This window comes from Ranitomeya imitator, unplaced genomic scaffold (genome assembly GCF_032444005.1).
Source record: "Ranitomeya imitator isolate aRanImi1 unplaced genomic scaffold, aRanImi1.pri SCAFFOLD_194, whole genome shotgun sequence".
In the NCBI taxonomy this organism is placed as follows: domain Eukaryota; kingdom Metazoa; phylum Chordata; class Amphibia; order Anura; family Dendrobatidae; genus Ranitomeya; species Ranitomeya imitator.
In genome coordinates, this window is record NW_027193317.1 from 37,776 (window position 1) to 61,627 (window position 23,852).

A 23,852-nucleotide genomic window follows, 5' to 3' on the forward strand; every position below is an offset into this window, starting at 1 on the left:
AATGAAGAACGTAGGGAAGACAAAATAGAGTTATGAGATTTGTACAGAACAAGCTAAGTTCCTGTAGGTAATGCTGACCTCATGGTCCTGGAACTCTCTGGAGATGTTCTCTGCTGATTGCTTGTAGGTGTTGGTGTTTGGTATCATGACACCAAGTTTTGAATGTCCAAAGTTGGTAATTTTAATATGTCCAGTAGATGTTATCAGGAGGCTGTGAAAGAGAAGATGATTTTAGCTTCATAGACCGTGAGATAATAAAGGATAACTCCCCCCCTTTGTTATACTACAGGTATTCACTTACTTCTGTGGCCTCAGGTCTCTGTGCACCACACCGTGACTATGCAGGTATTCCACACCAAGGACTGCTTCTGCAAAGTACAAGCGGGCCATCGGGACAGAGAAAGGACCCCTGGTTTTTAGAAGGGTCGCACAGTTTTCCCCTATAAAAGAAAGGAAATATGACCGGTGAGGGGTTTATACAGCGGAGCACCATGATGTATGAAGAGAAGTGAGTGGAAACATTGGGGCAGGGGATAATATATAAAGATATAATGTACATAATATTAGTCTGAGGTCATGATGAAATTGTCGTCCAAGTAGCTCATGACATAAAGTGATCTCGTATCTGGTCTACACCTGGAGATACTGACGTTCTCAGTGCGGACATACGGGGAGATCACACACATCAATGACTTTAATAGACAACCTATAGTAAATGCTCTGTGGGAATGTAACATCCACGGGGACAAGTCTTAATGATATGAGAGGTGATAAGATGTCAGCAGACATGAGTTGAATACTACACAATGTTCGTGTCCTACCTCCCACATACTCCATGACCATACACAGGTGATATCTAGTAGGGAAGGAGCAGAGCATGGAGACCACAAAGGGACAATCTGCGAATGTTAGGATGTCCCTCTCGATATATGTCCTTTCCATTTTATTAGAAGTAGTCAGGTTCCTCTTGGCCATTTTCTTCATAACAAAGATGTTTTGTGATTCCTTATGGCGCACTAAGCAGACGGCCCTGGAGAGAAGGAGAATCCATGGTTTATAATGAACCCTTAACAGTCTGGATATAGAAGTCATTACATGATCATTTGTACTAATGATTAATGGCAGCAGTCCGGCCATCACTAGAAATCCACATCTAGAAATCCATGAAATAACACTACATAGATGATGGGAGGTCGCACCGCGCCCCGTCTGCCCTCACCAGGTCACATTATAGATGAGAGAATCTGCTGACATTCATCTTGGGCAGATTCGCTATAACCGACCAGTAGATACAAGTCAGTAACAATAATAATTAGTCAAAATGTAAATTGCTCCAATTGTTGTAAGAAGATGGTTTTTAGTCTTTCTCCACAGCCCAAGGCAGAATAAATAATGGAGGGACGAGAAGACGTTAAAAAGTAATTAAACACATTACACCCACTTGTCTTGGTCCTTCCCCGGTCCATCACTGCAGTCCGCCATCCTCTGTCTTTGGTTGTTCTCCCTTCTGCTGCTGAGGCCAGTGATTGGACTGACATGGTCATGGTGGAGGGTGGAGATGTCATCGGCGTCAGTATCGCGTCACCCCTCACGTGACCGTGTGCAGCCAATCACTATTACCAGCTTCATAATGGGGCCCCGAAAGATCAGGAGGAAGCATAAGAACAGAGGAGGTCTAGGACCGGTGGGTGTCATGTATTCTATGATATCATCCCTTTCCTTACAGACAGATGTGTTACAGATCAGTTCGCTCTGCTGTATATAATGGAGCTGAATAGTGACATTGAGATGTGGACAGTGATGTGGACTCAGATCTTCTCCCTATGATAACACTGAATGGCAGAGCACAGAGGCCGAAGCATTGTCATAGGGAACCCTGAGAAATGGGGATTATGTTAATAGAAATCTCACCCAAAAGCACCGCTGCTGATCAGTTTGATAGTTTCATAGTCGCTTATACGCGGCTCTCCTGCCGGGATCAATGATTTAATCAAGTCCTAGAAAAGAATAAGAAATAATACTAAGATATAGAAGCTGAATACAATAATACTAAAGCAGAAACCATAATAGTATAGATAATGAAATCAGCGCCATGACCCAGTGAGTATAATGCGCCCAATATTTCAAGGACACTCCACAAATACTAACCAAAACAACAACGAAAAAAGGGCGAGTGATAGTCCTGAAGACAATTGTAACAATGTTTATTGAAAATTCATATAAAATAACAAATATAATAAAAAATCTTACATGTAAGGACAAGATGGAATGAGAAGCCAAATGAGAACAGAAATAACGACCCTCCATAATGCTAGTGAAGTGGATATGTGGAGTGAATCCTGGAGCTAGTGTGAGTATAAATCAAGTACATATCAAACAATGACGTCTACCCCATCAGTCCAGGATGTTCCCCATAGTATCCCACTAGGATGGGCGCTCAGCCAGCCCCAACGCGCGTTTTGAATGGGCTTCCTCGGGAGCTGTGGACTTGATTTTGCTGGGGTGGTTTAGTGTTCCACTACAAGTATGGGATAAGGTTTCACCTTCATAACCCTAAAATTATATCATTTGTATTCCATCCTCCCCAGAAAACCATGTCCTAAGATGTGCACTAGCACCAGCACTTTATGGTGCATGTCCTAAGATCTGCGCTAGCACCAGCACTTTATGGTGCATGTCCTAAGATTTGCACTAGCACCAGCACTTTATGGTGCATGTCCTAAGATCTGCACTAGCACCAGCACTTTATGGTGCATGTCCTAAGATCTGCACTAGCACCAGCACTTTATGGTGCTTGTCCTTAGATCTGCACCAGCACTTTATGGGGACATTTCTTTCTACTAATCTCCTCACACTGGCTCCATGATTCACTCCCCATATCCACTTCACCAGTATTATGGAGGGTCGTTTTTTTTCTGTTCTCATTTGGCTTCTTATTCAATCTTGTCCTTACATGTAAGATTTTTTATTATATACTTGTTATTTTAGATGTATTTTCAATAAAAATAGTTACAATTGTCTTCAGGACTATCACTCGCCCTTTTTTCGTTGTTGTCTTGGTAAGATACAGTAGATGCTGGAAAACATCTCAGGATGTAATAACTTTTCCTCCTTTATTATGTCCCAGCTAATTTACACTGATCCGATGTAGGGGACGATACGAGCCGACGCTCTGCAGACACGGATGAAATATAAAGCGGATCCTCTATATATCGATATAATTGTAAAGTGCTGGATAAAACGCGAGATCACACAGGGTAGAACTTGCAGAGAATCTGTCAGTAGGTCTGTGCTATGTAATCTGGGAGCAGTTATGATATAGGGGAAGAGACCATGATTCCAGCGATATGTTACTTACTAGACTTTCTGCTGTTGCTTTAATAAAATCAGTGTTTTATCAGCAGGAGATTATCACTAGGACTATGTGTCTCATGCCATGTTGTCCTAGTACTCTGTAAACCCACCACCACGGTATAGCAGATTTCTGCCTATGCACAGTGTATACAGAAAAGCTGCCAATCAATGGTGTGGGCAGTGTTCTACAAGGTTCAGCATTCAGAGCTCTGCTAGATCTGCAGCAGAGAAGACAGGGATATTATCACATCTGCTGACCCAAGTAAATTAAGTGATATATCGCTGGAATCAGGGTCTCTGCCCCTACATTATGCTACAGCATAAACCTGGTGACAGATTCCATTTAATATAAATGCCATTCTCTAAGACCACAGTGTCCTCTACACTTAGAAAAGAGCCGTCCCATGGTTATATGGGGATAATACTGGACGGGTCACTCACACCCCATGATCTGGTGATACACAGACACCCCCATATCTCTATGATACTTACAACGGCGGATTCTTGGATCTCCGGGATCTTACAGATTCCACTGTCGGGATTCGCCAGCGCTGATGGTACTAAAATAATGATAAAGTGATGAGAAAATAAAATGTATTAGTCGATATCAGTCCTACATACATAATACCGTAATATAAGGGAGAAATGACAAGACGTCTGAAAATGGGAATAATACTCGTTATATGGGGACTCTACATATGAGAACGTACAGCGCACCCACAGATAAAGGTAATGTAAGTGGTGGTGGACCCCCAATCACCACATGAATGAGGAGCCCCCACCCTCACTGCACATGTGAGTGATGGGAAGAGAGCTGAAGCATAGCAGCCATATGCAAATTATCCTGGAAGTGCACTGGGGGCGTGTCACTGCACTCGGACTCCTTCATCCCCGCCCCCAGTGCACTTCCATCCTGATTTGCAAATGGCTTCTATGTTACATTTCTCCTGACTGGCACATTGGATTTCAGCAAAGAAAAACTTTTTAATAAAGGGGAACGTCCTCCGCCGTCATCCCACCACTCCTATATGTATCATGTGCTGACAGGTCCCCATTACATGGAGTAGAGAGTAAATCCGCCATTATTCCCTGCTGTGTAATATCTGGATATAATGGGGGAACATCCTCTGCCATCATCCCACCACTCCTATATGTATCATGTGCTGACAGGTCCCCATTACATGGAGTAGAGAGTAAATCCGCCATTATCCCCTCCTGTGTAATATCTGGATATAATGGGGGGAACATCCTCTGCCATCATCCCACCACTCCTATATGTATCATGTGCTGACAGGTCCCCATTACATGGAGTAGAGAGTAAATCCGCCATTATCCCCTCCTGTGTAATATCTGGATATAATGGGGGGAACGTCCTCTGCCGTCATCCCACCTCTCCTATATGTATCATGTGCTGACAGGTCCCATTACATGGAGTAGAGAGTAAATCCGCCATTATTCCCTGCTGTGTAATATCTGGATATAATGGGGGGAACGTCCTACGCCGTCATCCCACCACTCCTATATGTATCATGTGCTGACAGGTCCCCATTACATGGAGTAGAGAGTAAATCCGCCATTATTCCCTGCTGTGTAATATCTGGATATAATGGGGGGAACGTCCTACGCCGTCATCCCACCACTCCTATATGTATAATGTGCTGACAGGTCCCCATTACATGGAGTAGAGAGTAAATCCACCATTATTCCCTGCTGTGTAATGTCTGGATATAATGGGGGGAACGTCCTCCGCCGTCATCCCACCACTCCTATATGTATCATGTGCTGACAGGTCCCCATTACATGGAGTAGAGAGTAAATCCACCATTATTCCCTGCTGTGTAATATCTGGATATAATGGGGGAACATCCTCTGCCATCATCCCACCACTCCTATATGTATCATGTGCTGACAGGTCCCCATTACATGGAGTAGAGAGTAAATCCGCCATTATCCCCTCCTGTGTAATATCTGGATATAATGGGGGGAACATCCTCTGCCATCATCCCACCACTCCTATATGTATCATGTGCTGACAGGTCCCCATTACATGGAGTAGAGAGTAAATCCGCCATTATCCCCTCCTGTGTAATATCTGGATATAATGGGGGGAACGTCCTCCGCCGTCATCCCACCTCTCCTATATGTATCATGTGCTGACAGGTCCCATTACATGGAGTAGAGAGTAAATCCGCCATTATTCCCTGCTGTGTAATATCTGGATATAATGGGGGGAACGTCCTCCGCCGTCATCCCACCTCTCCTATATGTATCATGTGCTGACAGGTCCCCATTACATGGAGTAGAGAGTAAATCCGCCATTATTCCCAGCTGTGTAATATCTGGATATAATGGGGGGAACGTCCTCTGCCATCATCCCACCACTCCTATATGTATCATGTGCTGTCAGGTCCCATTACATGGAGTAGAGAGTAAATCCGCCATTATTCCCTGCTGTGTAATATCTGGATATAATGGGGGGAACGTCCTCCGCCGTCATCCCACCACTCCTATATGTATCATGTGCTGACAGGTCCCATTCCATGGAGTAGAGAGTAAATCCGCCATTATTCCATGCTGTGTAATATCTGGATATAATGTGGGGAACGTCCTCCGCCGTCATACCACCACTCCTATATGTATCATGTGCTGTCAGGTCCCCATTACATGGAGTAGAGAGTAAATCCGCCATTATTCCCTGCTGTGTAATATCTGGATATAATGGGGGGAACGTCCTCCGCCGTCATCCCACCACTCCTATATGTATCATGTGCTGACAGGTCCCCATTACATGGAGTAGAGAGTAAATCCGCCATTATTCCCTGCTGTGTAATATTTAGATATAATGGGGGGAACGTCCTCCGCCGTCAACCCTCCACTCCTATATGTATCATGTGCTGACAGGTCCCCATTACATGGAGTAGAGAGTAAATCCGCCATTATTCCCTGCTGTGTAATATCTGGATATAATGGGGGGAACGTCCTCTGCCGTCATCCCACCACTCCTATATGTATCATGTGCTGACAGGTCCCCATTACATGGAGTAGAGAGTAAATCCGCCATTATTCCCTGCTGTGTAATATCTGGATATAATGGGGGGAACATCCTCCGCCGTCATCCCTCCACTTCGATATGTATCATGTGCTGACAGGTCCCCATTACATGGAGTAGAGAGTAAATCTGCCATTATTCCCTGCTGTGTAATATCTGGATATAATGGGGGGAACGTCCTCCGCCGTCATCCCACCACTCCTATATGTATCATGTGCTGACAGGTCCCATTACATGGAGTAGAGAGTAAATCTGCCATTATCCCCTCCTGTGTAATATCTGGATATAATGGGGGGGAACGTCCTGTGCCGTCATCCCACCACTCCTATATGTATCATGTGCTGACAGGTCCCATTACATGGAGTAGAGAGTAAATCCGCCATTATTCCCAGCTGTGTAATATCTGGATATAATGGGGGGAACGTCCTCCGCCGTCATCCCTCCACTCCTATATGTATCATGTGCTGACAGGTTCCATTACATGGAGTAGAGAGTAAATCTGCCATTATCCCCTCCTGTGTAATATCTGGATATAATGGGGGGGGAACGTCCTGTGCCGTCATCCCACCACTCCTATATGTATCATGTGCTGACAGGTCCCATTCTATGGAGTAGAGAGTAAATCCGCCATTATCCCCTCCTGTGTAATATCTGGATATAATGGGGGGAACGTCCTACACCGTCATCCCACCACTCCTATATGTATCATGTGCTAACAGGTCCCCATTACATGGAGTAGAGAGTAAATCCGCCATTATTCCCTGCTGTGTAATATCTGGATATAATGGGAGGAACGTCCTCCGCCGTCATCCCACCACTCCTATATGTATCATGTGCTGACAGGTCCCATTACATGGAGTAGAGAGTAAATCTGCCATTATCCCCTCCTGTGTAATATCTGGATATAATGGGGGGGAACGTCCTGTGCCGTCATCCCACCACTCCTATATGTATCATGTGCTGACAAGTCCCATTACATGGAGTAGAGAGTAAATCCGCCATTATTCCCAGCTGTGTAATATCTGGATATAATGGGGGGAACGTCCTCCGCCGTCATCCCTCCACTCCTATATGTATCATGTGCTGACAGGTCCCATTACATGGAGTAGAGAGTAAATCTGCCATTATCCCCTCCTGTGTAATATCTGGATATAATGGGGGGAACGTCCTGTGCCGTCATCCCACCACTCCTATATGTATCATGTGCTGACAGGTCCCATTCTATGGAGTAGAGAGTAAATCCGCCATTATCCCCTCCTGTGTAATATCTGGATATAATGGGGGGAACGTCCTACACCGTCATCCCACCACTCCTATATGTATCATGTGCTGTCAGGTCCCATTACATGGAGTAGAGAGTAAATCCGCCATTATTCCCTGCTGTGTAATATCTGGATATAATGGGGGGAACGTCCTCCGCCGTCATCCCACCACTCCTATATGTATCATGTGCTGACAGGTCCCATTCCATGGAGTAGAGAGTAAATCCGCCATTATTCCATGCTGTGTAATATCTGGATATAATGTGGGGAACGTCCTCCGCCGTCATACCACCACTCCTATATGTATCATGTGCTGTCAGGTCCCCATTACATGGAGTAGAGAGTAAATCCGCCATTATTCCCTGCTGTGTAATATCTGGATATAATGGGGGGAACGTCCTCCGCCGTCATCCCACCACTCCTATATGTATCATGTGCTGACAGGTCCCCATTACATGGAGTAGAGAGTAAATCCGCCATTATTCCCTGCTGTGTAATATTTAGATATAATGGGGGGAACGTCCTCCGCCGTCAACCCTCCACTCCTATATGTATCATGTGCTGACAGGTCCCCATTACATGGAGTAGAGAGTAAATCCGCCATTATTCCCTGCTGTGTAATATCTGGATATAATGGGGGGAACGTCCTCTGCCGTCATCCCACCACTCCTATATGTATCATGTGCTGACAGGTCCCCATTACATGGAGTAGAGAGTAAATCCGCCATTATTCCCTGCTGTGTAATATCTGGATATAATGGGGGGAACATCCTCCGCCGTCATCCCTCCACTTCGATATGTATCATGTGCTGACAGGTCCCCATTACATGGAGTAGAGAGTAAATCTGCTATTATTCCCTGCTGTGTAATATCTGGATATAATGGGGGGAACGTCCTCCGCCGTCATCCCACCACTCCTATATGTATCATGTGCTGACAGGTCCCATTACATGGAGTAGAGAGTAAATCTGCCATTATCCCCTCCTGTGTAATATCTGGATATAATGGGGGGGAACGTCCTGTGCCGTCATCCCACCACTCCTATATGTATCATGTGCTGACAGGTCCCATTACATGGAGTAGAGAGTAAATCCGCCATTATCCCCTCCTGTGTAATATCTGGATATAATGGGGGGAACGTCCTACACCGTCATCCCACCACTCCTATATGTATCATGTGCTAACAGGTCCCCATTACATGGAGTAGAGAGTAAATCCGCCATTATTCCCTGCTGTGTAATATCTGGATATAATGGGGGGAACGTCCTCCGCCGTCATCCCACCACTCCTATATGTATCATGTGCTGACAGGTCCCATTACATGGAGTAGAGAGTAAATCTGCCATTATCCCCTCCTGTGTAATATCTGGATATAATGGGGGGGAACGTCCTGTGCCGTCATCCCACCACTCCTATATGTATCATGTGCTGACAGGTCCCATTACATGGAGTAGAGAGTAAATCCGCCATTATTCCCAGCTGTGTAATATCTGGATATAATGGGGGGAACGTCCTCCGCCGTCATCCCTCCACTCCTATATGTATCATGTGCTGACAGGTCCCATTACATGGAGTAGAGAGTAAATCTGCCATTATCCCCTCCTGTGTAATATCTGGATATAATGGGGGGGGGGAACGTCCTGTGCCGTCATCCCACCACTCCTATATGAATCATGTGCTGACAGGTCCTATTCTATGGAGTAGAGAGTAAATCCGCCATTATCCCCTCCTGTGTAATATCTGGATATAATGGGGGGAACGTCCTACACCGTCATCCCACCACTCCTATATGTATCATGTGCTAACAGGTCCCCATTACATGGAGTAGAGAGTAAATCCGCCATTATTCCCTGCTGTGTAATATCTGGATATAATGGGGGGAACGTCCTCCGCCGTCATCCCTCCACTCCTATATGTATCATGTGCTGACAGGTCCCCATTACATGGAGTAGAGAGTAAATCCACCATTATTCCCTGCTGTGTAATATCTGGATATAATGGGGGGAACGTCCTCTGCCGTCATCCCACCACTCCTATATGTATCATGTGCTGACAGGTCCCCATTACATGGAGTAGAGAGTAAATCCGCCATTATTCCCTGCTGTGTAATATCTGGATATAATGGGGGGAACGTCCTCCGCCGTCATCCCTCCATTCCTATATGTATCATGTGCTAACAGGTCCCATTACATGGAGTAGAGAGTAAATCCGCCATTATTCCCTGCTGTGTAATATCTGGATATAATGGGGGGAACGTCCTCTGCCGTCATCCCACCACTCCTATATGTATCATGTGCTGACAGGTCCCCATTACATGGAGTAGAGAGTAAATCCGCCATTATTCCCTGCTGTGTAATATCTGGATATAATGGGGGGAACGTCCTCCGCCGTCATCCCACCACTCCTATATGTATCATGTGCTGACAGGTCCCCATTACATGGAGTAGAGAGTAAATCCGCCATTATTCCCTGCTGTGTAATATCTGGATATAATGGGGGGAACGTCCTCCGCCGTCATCCCTCCACTCCTATATGTATCATGTGCTGACAGGTCCCCATTACATGGAGTAGAGAGTAAATCCGCCATTATCCCCTGCTGTGTAATATCTGGATATAATGGGGGGAACGTCCTCTGCCGTCATCCCTCCACTCCTATATGTATCATGTGCTGACAGGTCCCCATTACATGGAGTAGAGAGTAAATCCGCCATTATCCCCAGCTGTGTAATATCTGGATATAATGGGGGGAACGTCCTCCGCCGTCATCCCTCCACTCCTATATGTATCATGTGCTGACAGGTCCCATTACATGGAGTAGAGAGTAAATCCGCCATTATTCCCTGCTGTGTAATGTCTGGGTATAATGGGGGGAACGTCCTCTGCCATCATCCCACCCCTCCTATATGTATCATGTGCTGACAGGTCCCATTACATGGAGTAGAGAGTAAATCCGCCATTATTCCCTGCTGTGTAATGTCTGGGTATAATGGGGGGATCGTCCTCCGCCGTCATCCCACCACTCCTATATGTATCATGTGCTGACAGGTCCCCATTACATGGAGTAGAGAGTAAATCCGCCATTATTCCCTGCTGTGTAATATCTGGATATAATGGGGGGAACGTCCTACGCCGTCATCCCACCACTCCTATATGTATTATGTGCTGACAGGTCCCCATTACATGGAGTAGAGAGTAAATCCGCCATTATTCCCTGCTGTGTAATGTCTGGGTATAATGGGGGGATCGTCCTCCGCCGTCATCCCACCACTCCTATATGTATCATGTGCTGACAGGTCCCCATTACATGGAGTAGAGAGTAAATCCGCCATTATTCCCTGCTGTGTAATGTCTGGGTATAATGGGGGGATCGTCCTCCGCCGTCATCCCACCACTCCTATATGTATCATGTGCTGACAGGTCCCCATTACATGGAGTAGAGAGTAAATCCGCCATTATTCCCTGCTGTGTAATATCTGGATATAATGGGGTGAACGTCCTACGCCGTCATCCCACCACTCCTATATGTATCATGTGCTGACAGGTCCCCATTACATGGAGTAGAGAGTAAATCCGCCATTATTCCCTGCTGTGTAATGTCTGGGTATAATGGGGGGAACGTCCTCTGCCATCATCCCACCACTCCTATATGTATTATGTGCTGACAGGTCCCCATTACATGGAGTAGAGAGTAAATCCGCCATTATTCCCTGCTGTGTAATATCTGGATATAATGGGGTGAACGTCCTACGCCGTCATCCCACCACTCCTATATGTATCATGTGCTGACAGGTCCCCATTACATGGAGTAGAGAGTAAATCCACCATTATTCCCTGCTGTGTAATATCTGGATATAATGGGGGGAACGTCCTCCGCCATCATCCCACCACTCCTATATGTATTATGGGCTGACAGGTCCCATTTCACGGAGTAGAGAGTAAATCCACCATTATTCCCTGCTGTGTAATATCTGGATATAATGGGGGGAACGTCCTCCGCCATCATCCCACCACTCCTATATGTATCATGTGCTGACAGGTCCCATTACATGGAGTAGAGAGTAAATCCACCATTATTCCCTGCTGTGTAATGTCTGGATATAATGGGGGGAACGTCCTCCGCCATCATCCCACCACTCCTATATGTATTATGTGCTGACAGGTCCCATTTCACGGAGTAGAGAGTAAATCCACCATTATTCCCTGCTGTGTAATATCTGGATATAATGGGGGGAACGTCCTACGCCGTCATCCCACCACTCCTATATGTATCATGTGCTGACAGGTCCCCATTTCACGGAGTAGAGAGTAAATCCGCCATTATCCCCTGCTGTGTAATATCTGGATATAATGGGGGGAACGTCCTCTGCCATCATCCCACCACTCCTATATGTATCATGTGCTGACAGGTCCCATTTCACGGAGTAGAGAGTAAATCCACCATTATTCCCTGCTGCGTAATATCTGGAGATTCCTTGTAGACGGTCATGTGATCGGCTCACCTGCAATCAGATCGCTGCTCGGCTCCAGCTGACTCCTATTAGAGTCAGGGATTTCCGGGGTCACATTCTCCCCATATTCGTTGTCGCCTTCTGGTGTTTCCTAATAGATATAATAGAGATAATTAATATGTGGAAGATTTCACTAAATCCACAAATCCATCAATCAGGACAGATGAAACCAACATTTACTGATGCACCAATTGATGGCTCCTTACCGGAAGGGTCCAACTGGCCCTCCAGAGAACTGGAGGATTCTCCAGGGGGCCCAGGCATTGACACCTGCTGGCATACAGGGCAGGCAGCTGCCTAGGGCTCCTGCTGCTCCAGGGGCCCTAGCCAGTGGCGTATTGCTAAAAGTGGCAGACCATGCAACTGCTATGGGGCCCGTGAGTCAGGGGGACCCACCTGATGCCAGCGAAGCAGCAGTGGGTGACAGGCTGCTGCTGCTAAAGCCTGTCCCCGCTGCTAAAAAGAAATGAATCTTCTGTCAACACCACACCCCCATGGGCATGGAGAGCGGTGAATATTAATTTAACTTTAATAGCGGGCAGTGTTAGCCACAGGCTGAGTCTAACACTGCCCCCTATCATGGCTGGCAGACCAGGGCCCCGGCTCACCCAGGGGCCCCAGCCCAAGCGGCCACTATGGGGCCTGTAAGTCAGGGGGGCCTAATGCCAGCACTCCTCCCCAGTGTGCACCACATTCAACTGTATCGGCATCACAGATGAAAGCAATAATGGAGGAGAGAGCATCAGACGACGCTCCATCTCCCATCATTCCCCTCTGCCTCTGACACTGAAGGTGTGTGATGACGTCACTTCATCGCGTACCCGCTGTGTGTTGGGCAAATGGCAGTGCAGCTGCTGATACCGGAGCAGAGCCGGGATCAGTGGGGAACAAGGAGGAGAGGTGAGGATTGTGTTTGTTTATATATATATATATATATATATATATGTCAGTGAGTGAGTCCTGGTGGCCATAATACTGTAGGACTGTGGGGCTACATTATATTCAATTTGGGAGTGCATTATACTCTATGTGGGTCTACATTATATTCTATGGGGGGGCTGCATTATACCCTATGAGGGGTGCTGCATTATACTCTGAGGGGGCTACATTATATTCTATGGGAGGCTGCATTATACCCTATGAGGGAGCTACATTATATTTTTTGAGGTGCTAAACTATATTCTATGGGAGGATACATTATATTCTATGGGGGGCTACATTAAATTCTATGAGGGGGGCTACATTATATTCTATGAGGGGGCTACTTTTTATTCTATGAGGGGGCTACATTATATTCTATGAGGGGGCTACATTATATTCTATGAGGGGGCTACATTAAATTCTATGAGGGGGCTACTTTTTATTCTATGAGGGGGCTACATTATATTCTATGAGGGGGCTACATTAAATTCTATGAGGGGGGTACTTTTTATTCTACGAGGGGGCTACATTAAATTCTATGAGGGGGCTACTTTTTATTCTATGAGGGGGCTACATTATATTCTATGAGGGGGCTACATTATATTCTATGAGGGGGCTACATGAAATTCTATGAGGGGGCTACATTATATTCTATGAGGGGGCTACATTAAATTCTATGAGGGGGCTACTTTTTATTCTATGAGGGGGCTACATTATGTTCTATGAGGGGGCTACATTAAATTCTATGAGGGGGCTACTTTTTATTCTATGAGGGGCCTACTTTATATTCTATGATGGGGCTACTCCAACCAGTGCTATATAATTAAGAAGTGTACTACCTTATATTACACCCTGATATTAGTATTTTACCCCACAATTGGTGGTCTTGTATTTATTTCTATGTAGCTACATAGTGGGCCCCAAGAATGATTTTCTCTGGTGGGCCCAAGGTGCTCCAGTCCGACGCTGCTTACCTGGCGGTCCGACGAGCGGTCCGGAAGTTCTAGTACACGCAGGATTTTTTCGGCCAGTTCTGTAATATAAGCCAAGTCTCCAGATTGAGACTTTTTTTCGGCCTATAAAGAAGAAAAGAAACAAAAAAGAACAATCTCAGATGATTGGCGGCCATTGTATGTGTCATCTGCTCCTCTCTGCAGATACACTGACTCCATACAGGATTTGGGGACTCGTCGTGTTTTATATGGGAGGAAAGAAGAAGCTTCTGTCCCACCATTATTATCTCTGAGTACAGAGAAGTTGTGTGCGGAGCGTCCGCCACTTACCTGCTGTAGTAAAGTCTTGATGTTGTGACATAAATCTGTCAGATACTCTGACGTCAGTTGATCTTGTCGGTGTTTAGTCAGGCAATCCTTTACTAGCTGCACCACCAGCCGGTGAGTGAAGCAGAGGACGTCATCGGGTGGTAGAAGCGCAATGTTAGGGCGATGGAAGATAAGAACCTCCAATAGCGCTTGTACCTGAAAATCATTCAGATGTAATTCAGCCATAGTGAGAAATTGCAAATGCTCTCCGTCACTATAGAACCAAAAATGGCACCCGGAACCCTGCGCGGCTTCTATTTATAGGGGCTGTGATGTCACAATGGCCGACAATCACCAGTGATGTCACAGTGGCCGACAATCACCAGTGATGTCATCCTGGCCGACAATCACCAGTGATGTCATCACGGAATCTTGTGATAGAATTTTCCAGCATCGGCTCTGCACAGATACTTGCTGCCCGGCAATATTTCGGGTTCGCTCACACTTGTGTACCAATAATCCAGGAGAGTGGGGCGAGGTTTTCTCACTTGTCCTCCGTGTTCTGTCCGTGTAGAATCCGTCCTGTTATTCCGCAGCTATTAATCTTTTACACGACCATTTACAGGCTTCTTTGCTACAGAAATGGAATGTATCTGTAAAAACCGCTTGTCCCTCTGATGCTCCATAAGGCGTGCGACTGTTTCCTGCCAGTGTCCGATTTTGGACTGTAATCACAGAATGCTGCAGTTTTTTTCCTCACGCCGAATATACGTTTTGCCGTTTTTACCGGCGTTTTTTATCATTCACTTGAATGGGTGAAATACGCTGCAAAACTGAGAGACTTGACAAAGCGCTGCTTTAAAGAAAAAGCTGAGATTTCAGAAATCCCTGCAGCGTCTCGAGCATACTTTTATGGCACGCCGAAATGTTGGATTAGCACTTGAGCATGCTGAGTTAACACCTCATCAGAGCACGCTCGCTCACCACTAATCCTCCATCATAGGAATGGAAATACTGGATATGTTTATTACCTCACGGGTCTTTTTTCTTCTCCATAGAACATTTAACTCCTTGGTTGCAGAGTTTACTATTAACAACTGTGACAAATATTGAAGAGGTAATCATCAATGTAATCAATCATTAAAAATCATGACATCGTTAACATTAATCTTTTTGTCTTTGGAAAGTTTCATCCTTTACTTAAATTGTGAAATGCCCCTCTTTTATGTCCCCATAGTGAGCACAATGTATGAAGTAAATGAGAAAGCAGTAATTATATATATATATACACTATTTGTAAAAAATTGCTTTATTTCTATATATGTACAAGTGCTTCTCACAAAATTAGAATATCATCAAAAAGTTAATTACATCACACACAGAGTCATTACACACAGAGTAATCTATTTCATGTGTTTATTTCTGTTAATGTTGATGATTATGGCTTACAGCCAATGAAATCCCAAAAGTCAGTATCTCAGTAAATTGGAATACTTTATATCACCAGCTTGAAAAATGATTGTAAAATCCGAAATGTTGTCCTACTGAAATGTATGTTCAGTAAATGCCCTCAATACTTGGTCCTTTTCCATCAATTACTGCATCAATGTGGCGTGGCATTGAGGCGATCAGCCTGCGGCACTGCTGAGGGGTTATGGAAGCCCAGGTTGCTTTGATAGCAGCCTTCAGCTCATCTGCATTGTTGGTCTGGTGTTTCTCACCTTCCTCTTGACAATACTCCATAGATTCTCTATGAGGTTAAGGTCAGGCGAGTTTGCTGCCAATCAAGCCCAGTGATACTGTTGACTGTAAACCCGGTATTGGTACTTTTGGCAGTGTGGACAGCAGCAGTCCGCTCCTTGTGAATCTCCCCCAATTTCTGAATGGCCTTTTGTTTTTGTTTTTAATATAATTTTTTATTGAAAATTTGCATTTACAACCATATGAAAGAACAATCCATTGGCATCAATCATAGGATTTAGACATTGTACATTGTAATTGTTACAGTCTCCACAAGACACAAGTAAAGGTTACCGATTAAGAATATCTTCTTTTGGAGATAACGAAGGTAATCTTAGCCAATATTATAAAATCTATATGGGATCGCGGAGAGAATTGTCAAAAATACAAAAACAAACAAAGAAATAAAAGAAGAAGGGAAGGGGGAAAGGGAGGGAGGAGAGTAAGAAAAGGAGCGGGGAGCCTTCACCGAGTCGCCTAACCCATTCCAACCGGCAGTCTAGCCCGCCTTCCCATTATCCAGTAAAGTAGTAAAACATCTAACGCTAATCATGGCAAGAACAATCCTCTGGTAATTGTAGTGGATAGGGTTGAGCGACCTTGACTTTTTTAGAGTCGAGTCGGGTTTCGCGAAACCCAACTATCTCAAAAGTCGAGTCGAGTGGAATCGGCCGATTATCGCGAAAAGTCGGGGATCGACCGAAACACGAAACCCAATGCAAGTCAATGGGGGAGCATAGTCGGCAGTGAGTGGAGGCCAGGAAAACACCTACAGTGCCCATTTTAATGGCAAAAAACATACATTCTTGTTACAGAAGCTCGTCATTCTAAATTTACCTTATAATAATAGTAAGGCATTGGAAATTGGGGGTCATTTGGCTAAAGTTGTGGGGGGTAGGGTTGGTTCAAGTATTTAGTGGGCCCAGGAAATCTGGACCACGTCACGGCAGTGGAGCAGGGAGAGGTAAGTATTTCAACTTTGCAAGTGCTGTGATCCTGAGCAAGCAGGGGGGGCCCACTCGTTGGCACTGGCACAGGGCCCCTCAAAGTACGGCGGTGTGTTTGCACGGCGGGGGCGCCTCCCACCGGCAGCAACACTTTTGCGTACTATGAGGGGCCCTGTGCCAGTGACGTCGCCAACGAGTATTCCTCCCCCCACCTGATGAAGGAACCTGCACCTTCATCTGCACCTTCCTCTTTGTCCCCGTGTAAGGTGGTATGGTATGCGGGAAGGGGAACCTGACTTTCAGCAGGGTGCACGGGGAATGTTGCGTTATGGGTCAATGTACCAGCAGACTCCTCTATCAATGGCTGGGCAATGGGCAGGATGAGGGGGAAACAGATATGGGCCCAAAGAATAAAGTGGGCTAAATGCAGTTCAAAATTGGTAACAGGACTAACCAGGGGGCATTGCTTTGTTCAGTGGAGGACAACAGGAATGAGAGGCTGACACAGAGAGTAGGCCCAAATCAGTAAGTAGTCTAAATGAAGTTCAAAATTGGCAACAGTAGTAAACAGGCGGCACAGCTTTCTTCACTGGAGGAGAACAGCAAGGAGCGGCAGACACCGATAGAAGGCCCCAACCCAACTAGTCGGCCCACTGCAGTTTTAAAATTCCGATAGGCTGAAAACCAGATAATTGTAGGTCATTTTTTGTAAAGAGGACAGCTGTATTGAGTGGCGCAGCCAGACACTACAAGTAGGCCTTACACCACAAAGTTGGCTCGACGCAGGTTTAAAAAAGGTTACATGGGTACACGGTCTGCATTGGTGTGCTCAGTGGAGGACAATTGGAAGGAGGGACCACAGAAAGACTTAGTAGGCGTAAAATAACAAAATAGGCTGTATGCAGCTTCGATTATGTGGCAACCTGGAGAACACCTTGGAGTGGCAGACACCGTCTCTACAACCCAGACCCAACTTGTAGGCCTAATGCAGTGTTGTTTCAACAACTACTTAAGACGAGCATGAAGATTGAAGCAATGGAGAGGCAACCTGGAGAACACCTTGGAGCGGCAGACACCGTCTCTACAACCCAGACCCAACTTGTAGGCCTAATGCAGTGTTGTTTCAACAACAACTTAACGAGAGCTAGAAGATATAAGCTATGGAGAGGTAACCTGGAGAACACCTTGGAGTGGTAGGCACCGTCTCTACAACCCAGACCCAACTTGTAGGCCTAATGCAGTGTTGTTTCAACAACTACTTAAGACGAGCATGAAGATTGAAGCAATGGAGAGGCAACCTGGAGAACACCTTGGAGTGGCAGACACCGTCTCTACGACCCAGACCCAACTTGTAGGCGTAAAGTAGTGTTGTTTCAACAACTACTTAAGACGAGCATGAAGATTGAAGCAATGGAGAGGCAACCTGGAGAACACCTTGGAGCGGCAGACACCATCTCTACAACCCAGACCCAACTTGTAGGCCTAATGCTTAGTAGGCCTAACATAAAAAAAGTCACCGTCTCTACGACCCAGACCCAACTTGTAGGCCTAATGCAGTGTTGTTTCAACAACTACTTAACGAGAGCTAGAAGATAGAAGCTATGGAGAGGCAACCTGGAGAACACCTTGGAGCGGCAGACACCGTCTCTACAACCCAGACCCAACTTGTAGGCCTAATGCAGAGTTGTTTCAACAACTACATAACGAGAGCTAGAAGATCGAAGCAATGGAGAGGCAACCTGGAGAACACCTTGGAGCGGCAGACACCGTTAGTAGGCCCTACCGAAGTAGTAGCCCCAATGCAGTTTTCAAATTCCTATAGGCTGAAAACCAGACTATTGACGCTCAGCTTTTTTCAGAGGAGGACAGCTTTATTGAGTGGCGCAGACAAACACAGGTAGTAGGCCTTAAACACAAAATTTGGCTCAATGCAGTTTAAAAAAGGTTACAGGGGTACACAGGCAGCATTGGTCTGTCCAGTGGAGGACAATTTCAATTATGGACCGCAGACAGACTTAGTACGCCTACAATTAAAAAAAGGATGCTCTATGCAATTTAAAATAGGTTCCAGGGGTACACGGACAGCATTGGTCTGGTCAGTGGAGGACTAGTGGAAGGAGGGACCGCAGACAGGCTTAGTAGGCCTAACATAACAAAAGTAGGCTGTAGGCACTTTAAAAAAGTTTCCAGGGGTACACGGGCAGCAGTGGTGTGGTCAGTGGAGGACTAGTGGAAGGAGGGACCGCAGACAGGCTTAGTAGGCCTAACATAACAAAAGTAGGCTGTAGGCACTTTAAAAAAGGTTCCAGGGGTACACGGGCAGCAGTGGTCTGGTCAGTGGAGGACTAGTGGAAGGAGGGACCGCAGACAGGCTTAGTAGGCCTAACATAACAAAAGTAGGCTGTAGGCACTTTAAAATAGGTTCCAGGGGTACACGGGCAACAGTGGTCTGGTCAGTGGAGGACTAGTGGAAGGAGGGACCGCAGACAGGCTTAGTAGGCCTAACATAACAAAAGTAGGCTGTAGGCACTTTAAAAAAGGTTCCAGGGGTACACGGGCAGCAGTGGTCTGGTCAGTGGAGGACTAGTGGAAGGAGGGACCGCAGACAGGCTTATTAGGCCTAACATAACAAAAGTAGGCTGTAGGCACTTTAAAAAAGGTTCCAGGGGTACACGGGCAGCAGTGGTCTGGTCAGTGGAGGACTACTGGAAGGAGGGACCGCAGACAGGCTTAGTAGGCCTAACATAACAAAAGTAGGCTGTAGGCACTTTAAAATAGGTTCCAGGGGTACACGGGCAACAGTGGTCTGGTCAGTGGAGGACTAGTGGAAGGAGGGACCGCAGACAGGCTTAGTAGGCCTAACATATTAAAAGTGGGCTGTAGGCACTTTAAAATAGGTTCCAGGGGTACACGGGCAGCAGTGGTGTGGTCAGTGAAGGACAATTTCTATAATGGACCGCAGACAGGCTTAGTAGGCCTAACATAAAAAAAGTAGGCTGTAGACACTTGGAATTATCTTGCATGGGTACACAGGCAGCATTAGTGTTGTTAGCGGAGGCCGATTGTAATGAGTGTCTGACACAGTTAGTACTCCTAAAAAATAAATAGATGTTAATGTCTCGCAATACAACAAAACCAAAACACAAAAGGGTGGCATACTTAGGTACAGGGGTGGGCTCCTCTGCTGAGTTTCAGACCTAGTAATTTGGCGCAAAGTATTTACTGGTGTAAATATAGGACACTGCCCCTGACTATTTTAAGTAGCATCATACATGTCAACACAATGGTATTGTCAGTGCCAGGCATTGAAGGATGTCAGGGCATAGACTAAACATTGGTGGAGCTGTGAGAGATAATTTTGCAAGTGGTAGAGCACTGTTTGAGCTGGGGGGGGAACTCTCTTGTGGCCGGAGGTACAGGCCCAGGGCCCCTCATGTTACAACGGTGTGTCTGACGTTGGGTGCGCACCACCACCGCCAGAGACACTTTATTGTACTATGAGGGACCCAGTGGCAGTGCCATCGACCAAAAGCGTGCACACCCACCTCTTCAGACAAACGGCACTCTCACGGGTGCTTGCGCCAAGTGGCGAGACCACGGCCCCGTGGGGGAAGTTTGGCCATTTAGGGAGGTATAAACATGTCGTATGCTGGACAAACAGCTGCTGCAAATTACGAGATTGGAAAAGTCAGTCAGAGCAGTCCACAAGCAAGACCTTTTCATAGGAAAGCTAGGTGTCAGCCGGGAAAGGTGGGGCAAAAGAATTCGAAATCCAGTTGTGGTTCATTTTAATGAAGGTTAGATCATCAACATTTTGGGTAGCCAGACGAGTCCTTTTTTCGGTTAATATTGAACCTGCAGCACTGAATACTCTTTCTTATAGCACACTAGCTGCTGGGCAAGCAAGCTCCTGCAATGCATATTTTGCCAATTCTGGCCAGGTGTCTAATTTGGATGCCCAGTAATCAAATGGGAATGACGGTTGAGGGAGAACGTCGATAAGGGATGAAAAATAGTTAGTAACCATACTGGACAAATGTTGTCTCCTGTCATTTTGAATTGATGCTGCGGTACCTGTCCTGTCTGCGGTCATAGCAAAATCACTCTACAACCTGGTCAGAAAACCCCTCTGTCCAACGCCACTTCTAATTTGTGCACCTCTAACACCTCTGGCCTGCTGCCCCCTGCAGCTCGTGTGATAACGATCACCGTCGCTGTGTGCTGGGAATGCCTGAATAAAACGGTCAACAAGAGTTGATTGTTTGGTTGCTAATATTTGTTCCAGGTTCTCATGTGGCATAATATTTTGCAATTTGCCTTTATAGCGAGGATCAAGGAGGCAGGCCAACCAGTAATCGTCATCGGTCATCATTTTAATAATGCGTGGGTCCCTTTTCAGGATACGTAAGGCATAATCCTCCATGTGGGCCAAAGTTCCAGTTGTCAAATCTGCGGTCGTGCTGGGTTGAGGGGCAGTTTCAGGCAAATCTACGTCACTTGTCTCCCTAAAAAAACCTGAACCCAGCCTTGCAACGCTACCAGTTGCTATTGGCCCCGGAGAAGCTTCCTCATTAAAAAAATACTCATCCCCATCATCCTCCTCGTCCTCCTCCTCCTCCTGTTCGCCCGCTACCTCGTCCTGTACAGTGCCCTGACCAGACAATGGCTGACTGTCATCAAGGCTTTCCTCTTCCTCTGCTGCAGACGCCTGCTCCTTTATGTGCGTCAAACTTTGCATCAGCAGACGCATTAGGGGGATGCTCATGCTTATTATGGCGTTGTCTGCACTAACCAGCCATGTGCATTCCTCAAAACACTGAAGGACTTGACACATGTCTTGTACCTTCGACCACTGCACACCTGACAACTCCATGTCTGCCATCCTACTGCCTGCCCGTGTATGTGTATCCTCCCACAAAAACATAACAGCACGCCTCTGTTCGCACAGTCTCTGAAGCATGTGCAGTGTTGAGTTCCACCTTGTTGCAACGTCGATGATTAGGCGATGCTGGGGAAGGTTCAAAGACCGCTGATAGGTCTGCATACGGCTGGAGTGTATGGGCGAACGGCGGATATGCGAGCAAAGTCCGCGCACTTTGAGGAGCAGGTCAGATAACCCCAGATAACTTTTCAGGAAGCACTGCACCACCAGGTTTAAGGTGTGAGCCAGGCAAGGAATGTGTTTCAGTTGGGAAAGGGAGATGGCAGCCATGAAATTCCTTCCGTTATCACTCACTACCTTGCCTGCCTCAATATCTACAGTGCCCAGCCACGACTGCGTTTCTTTCTGCAAGAACTCGGACAGAACTTCCGCGGTGTGTCTGTTGTCGCCCAAACACTTCATAGCCAATACAGCCTGCTGACGCTTGCCAGTAGCTGCCCCATAATGGGACACCTGGTGTGCAACAGTGGCAGCTGCGGATGGAGTGGTTGTGCGACTGTGGTCTGTGGACGAGCTCTCGCTTCTGCAGGAGGACGAGGAGGAGGAGGAGGGGGTGCGAACGGCTACAGCCAACTGTTTCTTAGACCGTGGGCTAGGCAGAACTGTCCCAAAATTGCTGTCCCCTGTGGACCCTGCATCCACCACATTCATCCAGTGTGCCGTGATGGACACGTAACGTCCCTGGCCTTGCCTCCTGGTCCATGCATCTGTTGTCAGGTGCACCTTTGTACTCACAGATTGCCTGAGTGCATGGACGATGCGCTCTTTAACATGCTGGTGGAGGGCTGGGATGGCTTTTCTCGAAAAGAAGTGTCGACTGGGTAGCTCGTAGCGTGGTACAGCGTAGTCCATCAGGGCTTTGAAAGCTTTGCTTTCAACTAACCGGTAGGGCATCATCTCTAACGAGATTAGTCTAGCTATGTGGGCGTTCAAACCCTGTGTACGCGGATGCGAGGCTAAGTACTTCCTTTTTCTAACGAGAGTCTCATGTAGGGTGAGCTGGACTGGAGAGCTGGAGATCGTGGAACTAGCGGGGGTGCCGGTGGACATGGCAGACTGAGAGACGGTTGGAGACGGTATTCTTGCCGGTGCCCTACATGCAGTGTTTCCAACTACGAAACTGGTGATTCCCTGACCCTGACTGCTTTGGACTGGCAACGAAACCTGCACAGATACTGCAGGTGGTGCGGAAAATGGTGGCCTTACAGTGACGGAAGGGATGTAGCGTTGCTGACTAGCTTCATTGGCCGAGGGTGCTACAACCTTAAGGGACGTTTGGTAGTTAGTCCAGGCTTGCAAATGCATGGTGGTTAAATGTCTATGCATGCAACTTATATTTAGACTTTTCAGATTCTGACCTCTGCTTAAGGTAGTTGAACATTTTTGACAGATGACTTTGCGCTGATCAATTGGATGTTGTTTAAAAAAAATGCCAGACTGCACTCTTTCTAGCATCGGATACCTTTTCAGGCATTGCAGACTGAGCATTAACCGGATGGCCACGCTGTCCTCCAACAGGTTTTGGCTTTGCCACGCGTTTTGGGCCAGATACGGGCCCGGCAGATGGAACCTGTTGCGATGTTGATGCCTGCTGCGGCCCCTCCTCCTCCGCTTCAGAACTACTGCCGCCTGCACCCTGTTCCCCCAATGGCTGCCAATCGGGGTCAACAACTGGGTCATCTATGACCTCCCTTCTATCTCGTGTGCAACTTCGTCTGTGTCACCGTGTAAGCCGGTGGTATAGCGTTCGTGACGGGGCACCATAGTCTCATCAGGGTCTGATTCTGGATCAGTACACTGCGAGGGCAATGTTGTGGTCTGAGTCAAAGGAACAGCATAGTAATCTGGCTGTCGCTGTGCATCTGTG

The 23,852-nt window shown here is 46.6% G+C and overlaps 1 protein-coding gene across 2 annotated transcripts in view; it reads left to right on the top strand.

The window, feature by feature from the left end:
• The first annotated feature begins 456 nt into the window (after positions 1-456).
• Positions 457-23,852, top strand: part of LOC138653071 (gastrula zinc finger protein XlCGF66.1-like) — a 253,205-nt gene continuing 229,809 nt past the window's right edge. For both annotated transcript variants that reach the window (XM_069743185.1, XM_069743187.1), the window contains exon 1: positions 457-508. The gene's annotated coding sequence lies outside the window, so the exon portion shown is untranslated. The remainder of the gene's footprint in view (positions 509-23,852) is intronic.